Consider the following 17,002-nt stretch of genomic DNA (forward strand, 5'->3'; position numbering starts at 1 on the left):
CGATGGAGAGGCAGATCTATATGTGTCTGCAGCGACAGCCAAGCTGCGCTCATGGCCTTAGACAGCCGTCCAACCACATCAGGGGTAGTCGAGTCCTGTAAATCTAAGCTGAACTATGTCGGTAGACATAATAGCCTGATCTAACATGGCCAACTACTTTGACCCGGAGCCCGTTGTGCCACTCCCTTATGCGGCCATCAAAGCCACGGTTAGTAAATGGATTACTACAACCCACAAACGAGCTTGGCAGGCTGAGAGAGGCTGCAGATGGACAAAACTGATGTTACCTGTCATGTCCGATCGACTGCCGCAAACCCTCCTGTCATTAAGCAGAAGGGAGTGCAGAGAGCTGGTTGGACTGATGACGGGCCACTTTCTGTGGGCGAAGCACATGGAAAGGGTGAGTATCTCAGACAGTGTACTCTGCCCAGCTTGTGAAGAGGAGGATGAGACGGCGGACCACTTCCTGTAAGTCTGCCCGCCTTCGCTCGAATCAGGTTTGAGGTCTTGGCACCACATGATCTACTCAGATTTCTTCGGAGATCGGGTAGATTTAAAGAAAATTAAAAGGGAATCCAAGTGTAGTACAATAGACTTAATTAATGTCTGAGTGCTGCACTTGCTAGTTGTCCCGACAAAAAAAAAATAGTAACATACGCAACATTATTAAAAACGGTACCAAACAACCTCTTTCTTCTCGGTGGAGCTTAAAGTATTCTTTATTCTAACACTTACAGTTTTTAAAAAGATACACCTGATACTTAGTACGGTTTTTACAAAAGCAAAAAAATTGTATATATTCGTAACAAATAACATGTTTATTCAATATTTAAGGACAGAAACTTCCAAATTAATTTCTGGAATTAGAGAACCTAAGGTACAAAATGAGTATTCAGTAGTTGTTAGGCGGCCTTTAGCTTTGAGAACTGTTTCAAAAGGTTGATGCATACCTTTAACCAATATCTTCGTTTCATTAGCTGCAATTTTCTCCCACTCAACACTTAAAGCTGTCTTTACAGATGCTTTATGCTTTCTGATTCATTTTTCTAAAAGCCCCCAGTCATGCTCAATTGGGTTCAGATCCGAGGATTGAGGTGGAGTTTTAAGCTGCTTACAGTGGTCAATAAGCCATTTTTGCACGAGATTCGATAAGTGTTTTGTTCCATTGTCTTGTTGAAACAAGAACCCTTTAGCATCCAGTCTAAGTTTAACAGAACTATCATGCAAATTATTCTTCAAAATGTTAAAATACAGATGTTTGTCCATTTTATCATCAATAAAGACCATTTTTCTTACTCCAGATGTAGCTATGATTTTGATTTGGGGGCCCTTGCATTTCCTCCTCCATACTTAACAGTAAGAATAAGATTTTTTTCGTTCAGTTTTGTATTTTCTTTTCGCCAAACTTTTGGACGGCTATCTTATACGAAAACATTAATTATGACGTTTTCCCAAAAAGAATGTGGCTCATTTTTAAAGCGGTTGACTCATTTACATAGCGTTCTTTCTGTTAATATCTGAAATGTAGGTCTTGGTTATATTTGGATTTCGCGCGACTTATGCTACTATGTTGCGTTCCTCACGTGGAGTCAATATTTTTCACCTTCCGGCAATAGCACTTTGCACCGTAGATTGCAATTTGCCAATTGTTTCGTCGATTTCGTGCAGATACCTGTTTTCCAAGTACAAGTTAATAACAATTTTACGTATTTTCTAAATTTCTAAATCCGCACTTCGTCCCATCTTGCCACCTTCAATCGAGATATTACTCGCAACTGAAACTGAATCCGTGATAAAAACTAGGACAAACCAAACTTATTTTGTTTGCACCAATATTAGTAAAAACACAAACTGCTACTTTTGCATCATAAGCTGAAAGTGTACGAATAAATGTTTTGCAGCATTTGGCTACGTCTGCCTGCTTTCTTTGGAACCCTTTAGTGTGAATTGAAATAACGCAGTGAGAAAAGAAATATATTGCAACAGCAAATATTTTGAAGTGAAAATTTTTTACGTACTACGCACAGTGCAGGAATAAATTGTGTGACCACTGTATATAGATACAACATGACGAACATACTTCACTATAAAATAAAATGGGAACCTTCGCATCTCAAAAGGACTTTGCCTCAGTGCATCAATTGCCAGAAATATGGGCGTATAAAAAATTATTGCACAAGAAGTCCCGTCTGCGTTAAATGTGCTCTATGTAAAGAGAAACACACCGGAAACTACAAAAAATGCATGGTCTACAAATCCATAAGAGTGCAACGTTTCCTAGCTCTGCGGAAAAAGGAAATGCCTGCTTCACAAACAAGCCCAAACCAGCAAAACGGCACAAGCGAACCCACCAGAAAAGTCTCAGGGACTGATACAAATTAAATTTTCATTGGTTGAAAATTGTTTTTAAAAACGTTGCGGGAGCCGGAGCTCCGGACTTCTTTATTTTAATTAAAACTTAACTCTGGCTCATTACAACTAGGACTGACTTAAATATTCAAAATATACCTAATATTAAGTGCCTTGTCAACTGCTTTGCCGCGTGACCGCGTTTCGTGGGAATCATCACCGGTAGTTGCGCGGACAGTTTGGTCAGTATATTTGTGCATTTCGGCTAATTTGACCGTATCAGCAAGTAAGGCGTTTTTCAATAGGTGCGCTTCAACTTTTTTCCGATAGGGAGGGCGAACGACGCAATATTTTTTATTTTTCGCTTGTCATTTGTAAACTTCATTAGTATACATTTCATCATGGAACGCTACACACTTGAGCAACGATTGCAAATCATTGAATTTTATTATAAAAATGCGTGTTCTGTAAAGAAAGTTTAAAGTCGAAAAATCATCTTCAGTGATGAAGCTCACTTTTGGCTCAATGGCTTTGTCAACAAGCAAAATATGCGTTACTGGGCAGAAAGCAATCCACACGTGATTCATGAGGCACCGTTGCATCCCGAAAAAATCACTCTTTGGTGCGGTTTACATGCCGGCGGCGTAATTGGCCCATATTTTTTCGTTGACGAGAACGATCGCTACGTTACTGTGAATGGAAATCGATACCGCGACATGATAAACGATTATTTTTGGCCGCAATTGAATGGTATGGACTTAGACGACATGTGGTTTCAACAGGACGGGGCCACAAGCCACACAGCACACGCTACAATTGATTTGTTGAAGAGTAAGTTCGATGAGCGCATTATTTCCAGAAATGGACCGGTCGAATGGCCGCCGCGCTCGTGTGATTTGACGCCTCTAGACTATTTTCTTTGGGGTTATGTGAAGTCATTGGTCTACAGTAACCGGCGACGATTTGTGAGCTCAGAGCCAATATTGAACGCGAAATTGCTGGAATTTCGGCCGATTTATGCAAAAGAGTGGTCAAAAATTGGGTTCAACGATTGGACTTCGTAAAACGTGCACGCGGTGGTCATGCAAAAGAAATCTAATTTCAAACTTAAATGTATATGTTCAAACTCGATAATAAAAAAAAAATTAGTTAACAAAGTCAAACCGTTTGTGTTTTATTAAAAACAAAATGTTGAAGCGCTCTTACTGAAAATAAGGTGTAGCAACGCGACTAGTGTTAACTCATCCACGCTTAAATTCGATTGTCCTCAATCGATCAAAAGTACGGTAAATCATTGAACTTTGTATGGATGTAGTTACACGGTGGAATTCGATACCATAGAATTCGTTCCTGGTTCAATGGTGTTGTTCATCAGGAGAAGTATGATGACGGATATCATGATTATCAATATTATCGATGTTCTGCTCGCAACGGTGCCTATTTTTAATAAGTGAATTTGATGGGTGTTTTTAATGTGAAACTCGTTTAGATTTTGAAGGGTTAATATATTTTCCCATTTGTTCTCTATTGGTGTTGGCTGTAACGATGCTAGTATAACTGTCAGTAGGTGTAGACTTCTGAAGATTTTATCGTTTACGATGATTGAAGTGTTACTGAATTTGATTACGAATGTGCCGACGAGGTTGTGGTCTGAAGTGTCGACTTTTATTGTTCCGTTAAAATTGTTTAAAAGTATCATTCCCGGTTGTATTTCTTCTACGAGTTGTGTATTATGATTGTTGCTGTATGTGCAGTGTGACTCAAGGCTTTTTAGTATGTTTGGTATGCATGTATCATTCTTTAAATTTACTACATTATCCTGATTACAAATTTTTAAATTCTTATATCTATTACATTCATTTGTTATTCCATATATTTCGTTATTATTTTTAAAAATTTCTTTATGTTTTAATTTTAATATTTTTGATCCTTTTTTTACGGGTCTTATACTCGTAATATAATTGTCATATATATCTTTTGTTGTCAATGGTATTTTTAATATATATAATATTATTGATTCTTTATATAATATTTCAACTTCAACGTATTCTATCGCTTCTTCGTATGATGCAAAAGGTATATTTTCTTCTTTCATTTTTCTTATAGCTATTTCAATTTTAATTTTATTCAACAGCATTGAATTTATTATTTCGTTTTTTGCCCATTGTATGGCATACCTACTTGACATTCATAAGTTTTTCTTTTATTAATCTTACTCTATTTTGCAGATTTATTGCAATTTCATTTTCAATATATTCATTTGTCTTAATGCTATTTGTCAATTCATTAATTATTTTTGTTACGTTATTCATTCTCTCATTCAGAATATTATTTATTATTAGAGTAGAATGGGGTAAGATAGGTCATTTTTTTTTTGGAGAGCTCTTGCTACGGTGTTTTTGCATTGATTTTGAAAAATAAGCAAGATTTTGAAAGGTTATTTATCTGCTAACATTTTGGTTATACTGACTTATGTTTGGCTAAATATTTTTTGGAAGCTGCATTCAATAAGACAAAGGTACTTTTTTTCGATATTTTCAAAATCGGGGGGCACGATAGGTCACTATGTGTGAGAGGAAAAGAACAATGTACATGGCTTGGAAATTAACGTTTTAACTTTTATTTATAGAGTATGAACACTGCACATGTTATAAAAGTTAGGAATTTTTCTTTAATTCTAAATCTAATTTTAAATTGTTTAGAGGCTGATCGAACACTAGCGCCATCTCGGACTGCCGCGATTGCGTTTTTTACATCCTCTTCATTTCGTTTCGGCGTTTTTCGCACATAATTACGCACCATTTTGCTGCAAAAACAATTCAAATTTATTTTATTCAATTAAAAGTAGTGACCTATAATGCCCCCAGACGGCTGACCTATAGTGTCCCCAAGCACATGTTTTATGTTAGTGTCGATATTTTTTTTTAAAACAATAATATCAAAAAACTAACACATTATTCGTGTTCAGCATTATTTTTTACGTAAAATAAAACTCACCTGACAAATATTTACATACATTAAATGCACTGCACCGTAGAATAAAAAAAATGCTATGTCGGAGAAAAGCTCACAAAAAACTAAACGACGCCAGAACTAGGATAACTAATGAATGGTGACGGCCGAAATGACAGTCGCAAACGTTGTTCCCCACCACGTATTCAATTCACATAAGACGAGTGACCTCTGCAAAAACAGTGCGACGAAAACCCCACCTACCTATTGTGCCCCCATACCTATCTTACCCCATTCTACTCTACTTGTTTATTATTATTATTATTCAATTTATTGATATTATTTCCTAGCACTTCGAAATCATCATGGTCAGGAGAACCAGCGATACACTTCCATGCTGTTCCAATTAGATTTATTGATCTTCTATTTCTTATTTGATTTAGGGGTTTGATACTATGAAGGATTTCTGAGGTTTGGGAAATTTCATGTGTTAGAATGGGATAAAATAGGTTACTAGGAGAAATGTGCCTGTCTGCATAAGTCTGTACGTCGTGAAGAAATGTTTCGTCAGCCTTCAGGTCGATAATATGTATGATCCTAAATGTTCCATCTTTTATTTTAGTTTGTCCGTTATTAATGGCTATCATGTGTGCCGTCGTATAATCCAGTATTTGTGTTTCTGTCCTGCATGTCGCAGTCGTTATTCTGTAACATTCAAATTATGTTTTTATGTGACTTTTATGTACCGTTCTACCGGATTGGGTTATTACTGTAGTATTTTTGTCTAGGGCAACTATTTCTTTTTTATACTTGACTGTTAATTTATTTCCTAATCTCTTATTGATTTACATTTTGATTGATTACGTAAATTATGTCTCTTACTTGATATGCTTTTATGGGTTGTTTATCTTTGTTGTGATAACGCTTGGCCTGTAATTTTTCTATTGTTTGGTGTCTATCATTTTCTAATAAAATTGGGTTACTGCTAACTCTTCTGCCAAAAATACATCGATAGGTTTTTTATCTGTTGTCGAATGTATTGTGAAATTATATTCTTTAACTGACCTCTCTAATACAATAATTCTTCGAAAGATCGGTGGTTGTTTTTCGTTTTAAGGCAGCGCATTATTTCTTGGAGGGTAGAATGAAAACGTTCCACTTGGCCGTTTACGCAGCTAGTGTACGGGGCCGTGCGAAAGATTTCAATACTGAATTCGTTTTCTATCATGAAATGTATTATGAATGAAATTCTTTTTCATTATCTATAACTATTTGTTCGGGCATTAGGGCAAAAAGTATATCTCTTAAAGGTTGTCTAATATCTTCAGCTGCTCTGGAGTTTATGGTTTTTACAATGGCAAATTTTGAGAATTTATCTATTGCTGTTAACATCATTTCTTTATCTGTAAGAAATATATCTATGTGAACCATTTGTCCAGGATGTTGTGGGATAGGGGTATGTTGAATTTGCGGTTTTGACGGATGACGGTCGTATTTATTTTCTTTACAAACCGTGCATAATTTTATAATTCTATTTATTTTTTTAGTCATGTTAGGGAAATAGTATTTTTCTTTTACCTGTTTCTTGTTTTCGCGAATATTTCTATGGGCTCGTAAATGTGTTTGAATAATTATTTCTTCCTGTGGTTGTGCGTTGGAGACGTCTTCTACTTTTATTTGTGTAAATTTTATCTTATATGTGTTGAAATGAGTTGGGTATATTTCCTGAATTAGTCCCATAGTTCGTTCGTCAGTTTTAATGCAGCTCATTACGGATGGGTTTAAATATCGTTTCAAAAGTTGTGTTAGTCTTTCAGTATCATAGAAAGGTTCTGTAATTATATGTCTATGGTAAGTGGGAAATACTATTTTGAATTGGTAGGTAGAGGTATCCTGTATGTTGAGAAAAATTGATTTTTGAATGCATATAGATTAGGTTGTGTGAAGGTTCATCACTATGTTCAGTTGTTGTGGAATGCAAATGGGCTGTCACAACACTCAAATGAGTTAAACATTTTCTTGCAAAATTACGATATAGACATCTTCGTAGTATTAGAAACCCATTTCACCAAAAAGAGTCTTTTTCAATATTCCCTTCTACTGCTTCTATCACACATGCATCCTGACGGATCTGCTCACGGAGGCTCTGCTATTCTTATAAAGAAATCAATCAAGCACTATGAATCTACACATTATGGAACAGAAGAAATTCAAGCAGCAAATGTCATAGTACAAGACTCAATCGGTGCATTACTTATTTCTGCAATATACAGTCCACCTAAGCACAAAATTAAAAATAAAGAATATGTTAAGTTTTTTAAAACCCTGGGAGCACGCTTTATAGCAGGAGGTGACTATAATGCAAAAAAAACCCCTATGGGGTTCTCGGCTTACGACAACAAAGGGACGCGAATTGCACAACGCAACGACATCAATGAACTTGAAAGTTTTCTCAACGGGAGAGCCAACTTATTGGCCTTCAGACCCAAAAAAGATTCCTGACCTTGTTGATTTTTGTGTCATCAAAGGTCTATCGTACCTGCAGATAACCTGTAAATCCTGCCTGGATCTTTCTTCTGATCATTCGCCAGTGATAATCACAATAAATTATAGGGTTTTTTAATAGGTGCGCTTCAACTTTTTTCCGATAGGGAGGACGAACGACGCAATATTTTTTATTTTTCGCTTGTCATTTGTAAACTTCATTAGTATACATTTCATCATGGAACGCTACACACTTGAGCAACGGTTGCAAATCGTGCAAATTTTTTATAAAAATAATCGTTCTGTTGCTGCTACTTTAAGAGCATTACGGCCATTTTACGGTCCATTTAACAAGCCGTCCCGTTTTGGGGTTATGTGAAGTCATTGGTCTACAGTAACAAGCCGGCGATGATTTGTGAGCTCAGATCCAATATTGAACGCGGAATTGCTGGAATTTCGGCCGATTTATGCAAAAGAGTGGTCAAAAATTGGGTTCAACGATTGGACTTCGTAAAACGTGCACGCGGTGGTCATGCAAAAGAAATCGAATTTCATACTTAAATGTATATGTTCAAACTCGATAATAAAAAAAAAATTAGTTAAAAAAGTCAAACCGTTTGTGTTTTATTCAAAAAAGTTCAAAAGTTGAAGCGCTCTTACTGAAAAACCCTATATAAACTCGAAAATAGGCCCCAAAACTGCCAACTTACCAACAGCCGTACAAATTAGACTCAATTTAAAACCATTTTGACGTCGACACTTGGCATAAAAGTTGCTCTAAAAATAGAGGAAGAAATAATCGAGGCTACCGAAAATCTAACAAAATGCATCCAGGATGCAGCGTGGTCATCCACCACTCATGTGAGTCCTCATACTCGTACACAAAGAAATTCAAACATCGGTATCTTCCTAAGAAACAAACTGAAAGAGAAACGCCAGGCAAGAAAAATATGGCAACAAACAAGATTTCCTGAATATAAAAGCCGTTTAACAAATTATCAAAAGAAATAAAATTATTATTGAAAGAGCAACACGATAAAGAAATGAGGCAGTTTCTATGGGGCTTGGAACCAACACACCTCACCAATTATTACCTGTGGGAAGTCAGCAAAAAAGTAAGTACCACAAAAGAGTACCGTCCACCACTTCGTAAAAAAGATGGTTCGTGGGCGAAAACCGCAATCGAGAAATCTGAGTTTTCTTCTAAATATCTAAAAGTTATTTTTACACCAAACGATACTGAAGCTGATCTTTGTTTTGACAGCACTGCTGCTGCCTTTTCAAACGAACCCTACCAAATGGAGCTACCGATAAAGAAGTTCACCAAAAGTGAAATAGTTAGCACTATTAAAAAGCTAAAAGATCACAAGGCACCAGGATATGATCGGATCACGGCCGAAATTCTCAAAAAACTACTTCCTGAACCCTATAATTTCATTACCCATTTGTTTAATGCGTGCTTAACCAGAAATATTTTTCCAGCTCAATGGAAAGTAGCAGAAATTAAAATGCTGCTCAAGACGGGAAAACCAGGCGATGAAGTGAAATCCTATCGCCCTATCAGTCTTCTAATACTGTCAAAAGTTTTTGAAAAGATTTTCCTTAAACGTTTAATGGTTTTTATCGAACGCAAACAAATAATTCCGAAACATCAGTTTGGTTTCAGGAATGAGCATTCGACAATTGAGCAAGTCCATAGACTTGTCGAAAAAATACAAACAGCGCTCGACCGAAAACAAATCTGTTCAGTACTTTTCCTGGACATATCACAAGCCTTCGACCGAGTGTAGCACCAAGGCCTACTCTTTAAAATAAAAAAGAAATTACCACTAAATGCTTATTTGCTCCTTAAATCATATCTAAACCAACGAATGTTCTACGTAAATTACGAAAATGAAATTTCCAATTTCCAACAAATTAAAGCTGGGGTCCCACAAGGCAGTATATTAGGTCCAATCCTGTACTTAATTTTTACACACGGTCTGCCAACCACAAAAGGTGTACTAACTGGCACTTTTGCCGATGACACCGCTATTATGGCGACAGCAGTGGATCCCGTAGAAGCCTCTTATATGCTCCAAATAAGCATAAATAAAATCTCCAAATGGCTCCGGAGCTGGCGGTTGAAAGTAAACGAACATAAATCTCAACACGTAACCGTTACCACAAAAAGAACCACCTGCTCACAAATCAACTTAAACCGTATTCCAATTCCGCAATGTGATAGTGCTAAATATCTAGGCATTCATTTGGATAAACGGCTTACGTGGAAAACGCATATCTTTACAAAAAGGAAAGCTCTACACAGTAAAAATTTTAATTTAATATTAATACCAATTTGGTGTTTATACATAACAATTCCAGAAAGTATAAGATTAAAACCATTCCGGTTTCAGAAAAGAGAGAGAGAAGTTATATTAATTAAAATATTCTCTTTAAAAAAACAAGAATGAGACTAAATTATATACTTTTAAGGGTTTAAAAATAAAGCTAAAATGGTTTTGACTTTATACGACAATTGAAATAAATTTAATAATAATTAGAATTAAAGTTAATCCAAAATTGAATTGAATGTAGAACTTTCTTGGAATTGAAAGTAAACCCTTGAATGATATTTTAATTCCAAACAGGAATTGAATCCAAACCAAAATTGTAGTAGATTTAGTACATTGTTGACGAATCCTCAAAACAAAAAACAATACAAATTTTTTAAATAAAAATTTACGTTTTATTTAAAATGGCATAAATTTATATACATAAGTGAAATAATAATACATATTGTATTTAAATTTTATTCTATAATTTCATATGGAATTAATAAAAACATTTTTGAATCTATAAAGTACACTTCAAATGGTTTTACATTTTTAAGGCTATTAAATTTAATTAGTTCTGAAAGATATGTTGAAATAATTTCATAACACTGCAAAATGGAATTAAATTCCTTAGTGACAAAGATTTCTAAACTTAAGTAAATTTCGTTATCGACAACATATATATAAGTTACATCAAACTGTATACTAAATACGTAAAAAGCTTTAAAATACAAGTCAAAAACTTGCCTAAATTCATAATGCTCGGGAACTGCTATCTTCTTACCATCAATTGTTATAAAATATTGGCAAATTGTGGCTTTGTCTTGTCCAACTGCAACGATTGTGGGCTGACCAGACGTTATTTTATATTCTTCTAAGCTGTAAAAACAAATTTTTTTATTTATGCCCGTTAAGAACAAAAAATTTATACTAAATTACGTTTTCAACAATAAAACTGTCGACAGATTTTTGGAATTTTGCTTTTTTTTGTTCGCGTCCACTGGCAGTGGATGGCAGCAACTTTAAGAAAATCAAATAAGGTATTACTTCAGACGTCCATTCTGTACAGTTTCCCAAATTAGAACCGCCACTCGCAGCAATAAAAATTTGTTCCACACTGCTTTCATATTTCCAAAACATTCCACGCAGTTGCGATAAATTTTTGTCTCGATTTTAACGTTTCTCGCAATTTCTGCTGCACCAGATTCAGTTCGTCTTTAACTATGCAGTTTTGAAAAAAACGAAGATCTTCTTCAGAAATTACCTAGCTCTCATCGCTTTCCTTCCGCGTGGTATTTCACTTTTAAAAACATGCTTCTAGAATAGTGGAAAAAATGACACTGAGAGTGAGTGAGTGACAGAGAGTGAGAGAATTTTTTAATACTTTCTTGGTTTTACTTTAAAGCAAATAATACTAAAGTTCAGAGTACACTAAAATTAATTGAGAGTGAGAAAATTTTTTAATACTTTTTTGGTTTTACTTTTAAACCAATAAATTTTAAATTGAATATAATTGAAACTTAAACTGAAACCAAAATAGCTTGAAACATTAAAGAGAGCATGTTAATGTTTTTTTGGTCTTACGTTAAATCTAATAGGTATTAAATTTCAAAAACGCAACGCTCAGCACCAATTAAAGTTTTGTTTTAAACCCATTTTGGATTTAAAATAATTGCGAGAATATTTCATCGTCTTAAAATAAAACTTTTTAGAATTAAAAATCAAATTTAATTCCAAAATTGTATAAATTCAATAGCAACTGGTATTAAATATAAACCATCATTTTTTACTGTGTAGGTTTAATATTTCGTAATATGTACTGGTTGCTAAACCGCAAATCCACCCTCTCAATGGACAACAAACTTATCCTCTACAAATCTGTGATAAAACCAGTCTGGACTTACGGGATCCAACTGTGGGGTACTGCGTCAAATTCAAACTTGGAAATCCTGCAGCGTTTCCAGTCCAAGACTCTACGCACCCTAGTCAACGCTCCGTGGTACGTGACAAATGCCCAAATTCATCGGGAGTTAGACATCCCTTCAATAAAAGAGGAAATACAAAATGTAACCAGTAAATACCGAAATCGACTTCAATCGCACCCAAATGAACTGGCCTCTACCCTCATGTCACCATCATGCGTCTTTTTAAGGTTGAAAAGAAAAACACCAATTTAGCTCGTCCAAGAGCCATCTATAAAATATTGAATTTATTTATTAGAAAGGATATTTCACTGGAAATATTCCTTTAATACTAAAATCAAAGCCACTCTTAAATGTAACCAAATACAAAATAAAGTTTCAAAAAATAATAAAAGTTTAAAAACAAAAAAAAAAAACTGAAAAATGTTTAGTTGTTGTCAACGAATTTATCTGTTGTTGTGGTGTTCTGGATAAAGCCTCTGCAACGACGTTAGCCTCACCGGGTTTATAGTGTAATTTATAATTATATTCTTCAAGAATAGCTTTCCAGCGTTTCATTTTACTATTGCTATTTTTATTACTCAATGCGTAAGTCAGGGGTTGATGATGAGTATAAATATTAACTTTAGATGTTCCGTAAAGTAAATTTCGGAGGGATTTTAATGCCCAAATGATTGCTAACATTTCCTTTTCGTTTGTAGCATAGTTTTCTTCTGTTTTATTTAGCGTTCGAGATATGAACGTTATGGGTTTGCCATCTTGTGACGACACTGCTCCGACAGCGAAGTTGGAAGCATCGGTTGTGAGTGCGAACTCTTTTTCGAAGTTTGGATAAGCAAGCAACAAATCGTCTGACGCCAGAGTTGCCTTTATTTTATTGAAAGCTTCCGAGCTCAATTTTATTATTTTTTTGTTGGACAAATTTTTTGATAATCGTCCTTCCTTCCCCCGTAAAAGGGATGCCAGGGGTTTAGCTAGCTTTGCGTAGTCACGAACAAAGCGACGATAATAACCTGAAAGCCCTAGGAAAGAGCGAAGTTCTTTTAATGTGTTAGGGTATGGGATTTTTGAAATGCTGTCAACCTTTGCTGGGTTTGTTTTAATTCCGTCGGCTGAAATTATAAATCCCAAGAATTCTACAGAGGTTTTAAAAAAATTGCACTTATCAAGTTGGACTTTCATATTTGCTTCTACTAAAGTTTTGAAAATCATCTCTATGTGCTTAATATGTTCGTCTTCTGTTTTACTGAAAATAATAATGTCGTCGATACACACATGGCAGATTTTGGCAATATGACTGCGTAAAATGTCGTCGAGAGCTCTTTGGAAAATTGAGGGTGCGTTCTTAAGACCGAATGGTAGTCTTGTAAACTCGTATTTTCCATTGTTTATAGAAAACGCTGTTTTTTCAATATCAGATTCTTTTAACGGGATCTAATGAAATCCGCTTTTTAGATCCAGCACGGAAAATAATTGATTTTGAGACCTAGATGGTCGAATTATTCCGTCCTTGAGTATGGATCAATTTGTTTCTCTACCTCTGATTTTAGAAACATTGGATATGGGTAATGTCTGGTGTATACTGGCGTATCTGTGTGGGTGCGAATTTCGCCTATTACCCTTGTCGTGTAAGTAAGTTTCCTATTTGGTTCTGCAAAAAGGTTTGAGGAATTATCTACTAAATTTTGAATATTGAATTTTTGTTTTTCCGTCATGTGTTCATTTCTTATGTTTATTGCATTTACGGATTTAGAATCTAATCGTTATATTTTTATATATATATTGGTTCCTACAGACATGTAATTATCTCTGGTGTGAATAACGGCATTTAGTGTTTTAAGACTTTAGTTTCCTAGTATTCTATGAAAAGATTGAGGAGTGGGTAGTATATAAAACTTAAGATTTATATTATGGAGACTAAAAAGATTAATGAAAGTGTGTTCGCTGATTTTCACGTCTCCAGCATAGCACGTCTTTAGCATAGAAACATTGTTCGTTTGGTATAGGGTTTTTACTAAACTTGGCTGAATATAGTTTTGAGTGGAACCGGTGTCGATTAAAAACTTTAAGATTTTCTTGCTCTTCGTCTTACATTCGATGTACGGTAACGAAGAGTTAGTTAGTCTAAAAAATGTATATCGCTAGTGTCTAATAACTCAGTGTTTACGTCACTGTTTTCTTGAGTGTAATTTTCTAGTGTTGCGTATGCATCGGAGTCTGGAAAAGTTGGTTGGTACATTTCTTGTTCTTGTAGTTGATTGTCTATATGAAAGTTTCGTTGAATTTTACGTGACTCTTGGAATTGGTTAGGATGTGGTCTTTTACCAGTCATGTCGTTCGGTCTTGGTCGGTTCATGTAATTTAGGTTTTTGGTGTCCATACTTTGGTCAATTTCCATTGGTTCTGGCTTAGGTAGTGGCTTTGCGCCAAAAGGTCTTGGTGGTGAAAATTGTGGTTGGTGAAATGTACATATTATATGTATTGAATGGCCTAGGGTTTTGTTTCCATGGAGGAAAACTAGTTTTTGGATGTGGCATGTGAGCCAGTTAGGGATAAAATGTTTGTCGTACAAAAGAAGGGTTAGATTTTTTTACAGGCAGTTGAGGTGAATGATTGGAGAATTTTCTGGTAACACTTTGAGTGTTAAAGGCATAATTGGATCGAAAATTTTGATTTTCGAGCTTCAAGCAGAGATGTAGTGCTTGCGGTAAATCGGCCGGTTCGCGTATGCCTAGTAATCTGGGTAGGTCGCCTTAAAGGCCTCTTACAAAAGAATCGAGCGCCTTATCTCTGTAAGTTTGAGTAAGCAGATGTAGCGATTCCTCGCCCATTTCCATGCAACCCATTTTATTCATTATCAGCGATAAATGGGAATATACCCGCTGATAGAATTCCTGTACACTATCATGCCCTTGAACTAGAGACATCATTTGGTACTCTAGCGTACCAAGATCTCTTTTATCTGCGTAGTGCAGAGTTAGGCCCTTGGAAATCGCATTCCAATTTAATGAAGTGTTATACGATTCTAGGGCAACATAAGCGTTACCAACAATTTTATTACGAATTACGCTTAAGATTCCGTAATACTTCGGGGTGCCGGCAGTTGGCTCGTAGATCTGAAGGATACGATCTACTCCCTTTTTTCAAGAGTTGAACTCTCCTGGATTCCCTGAAAATTCGCGAAGGCAGCGAACCACATCGGGAATTCTATCGAGGTCTGGTAAATTGTTTCTATATGAAGGATCAATCGTTTGATCTGCGAAATTAGAGAAGTTCGCATTTGGGTTTAGAGCTGTCTGCACCAGTTGTCGTCCTTGTGATTGGAAAACGTTATTAACTATTTGGGTAATTGTCGCGGTCAGTTGTTCAGTAGTCATGTTTTGCGTAGGTTGGGTGGGAGGTTAGACGAGAACAGGTGGGCGTATTATATTATTTGGGTTTGACATTGTAATTAAAATTTTTCCTTTTTAATTAATTATTAAAAAAATACATAGTTTTTGTTCTTACTATCTATTCCCTTTTAATTAGGATGAAGAATAACCTTCTGTTTTTTTTTTTTTTTGTTTACTATCTTATTCCTTTTGTTTTGGGTGAAGAATAACCTTTTTTTTTGTGTTTACTATCTTATTCTTTTTGCTTTGGGTGAAGAATAACCTGTTTTTGATTTTACAGTATTTTATATATATAAAAAAAAGTATATATAGGTACAATCTTACATTAATATAATTAGGGCCAGAGACATCTCCTCTTGTTCGGCGGTCCTGTGGTGCGGGCAGAGCGGCTTGGCATCCGTTGCCGTCCTTTTATTCTGCAGTTCGTCCTGCAGCTACTCGGGGGCCTCGTTCTCTACACTCGCGTTTTTATTTTTCCGGGACCGACAGTTCCGCCGTTAACACTTATATAACACGTATATATATTTAGTACGACACGACTCTTTTTAGAGCTTCTTTTATGATTCGCTAGTACTTTGTTAACGTTCGCGTTTGTTTTACCGGGATTAGCTCACTGTCGGCCCCACGTTGGGCGCCAATTAAATTTTCATTGGTTGAAAATTGTTTTTAAAAACGTTACCGGAGCCGGAGCTCCGGACTTCTTTATTTTAATTTTAACTTAACTCTGGCTCATTGCAACTAGGACTGACTTAAATATTCAAAATATGCTTAATATTAAGTGCCTTGTCACCTGCTTTGCCGCGTGACCGCGTTTCGTGGGAATCATCACCGGTAGTTGCGCGGACAGTTTGGTCAGCATATTTGTGCATTTCGGCTAATTTGACCGTATCAGCAAGTATAAGGTGTCGCAACGCGACTGTTGTTAACTTACACAAGTAGTAACACAGACAACATATAACAAAGTAACAAATAAAACAAATGGTTTGCCTCAAAACGATGATATACAAGGCTTGAAAACAATAATAAGTCAGCTAACCAAAAACTAAAACTTCTCGTCGCCAAAATCGACGAAAAAAAAAATAACATGAAAATAGGCTTATGGAATGCGTTTTTTTGCCAACATATGTACATATACTTAAGTATACTGCAAACTCAAAACTTCATCAGATAAAACAGTATTGACACACTAACGGTATCGGAAACACATTTTAGTGATAAATCCTTTGCAAGGACTCCAGGATATAAAATTTTATTTACCTATCATCCTAATAAAAAACCGCACGGAGGCACAGCTGTGTAACAGCCAAAAAATATGAGACAAAATATTATACAGTGGCCCAACAAAGAACTTGGACATACATAGCATGCAGCTTCAAGTTCAAAAATGCAACTTTAATACTTTTATTTTTATAGCTTGATTCAAGTCAGAAATTTAAGTTAGTCATCACGAGAAGGGTAAAACCGTTCGGGAAATCGCAGAAATAGTGGATAGATCCCGTTCGACTGTATACGACGTGATAAGACTTTTCAAAGAAACAAAATACGTCAAAAATAAGAAGAAATTGGGACGACCTAAACTGTTTTCAGA

The 17,002-nt window shown here is 35.6% G+C and overlaps 1 protein-coding gene across 9 annotated transcripts in view; it reads left to right on the top strand.

Annotated features, from left to right (window-relative positions):
* Positions 1-17,002, top strand: part of LOC128870479 (protein pangolin, isoforms A/H/I/S-like) — a 306,016-nt gene that overhangs the window by 189,285 nt on the left and 99,729 nt on the right. The gene's annotated exons all lie outside the window — the stretch shown is intronic.

Source organism: Anastrepha ludens, chromosome X, assembly GCF_028408465.1.
Source record: "Anastrepha ludens isolate Willacy chromosome X, idAnaLude1.1, whole genome shotgun sequence".
Taxonomy (NCBI): Eukaryota; Metazoa; Arthropoda; class Insecta; order Diptera; family Tephritidae; genus Anastrepha; species Anastrepha ludens.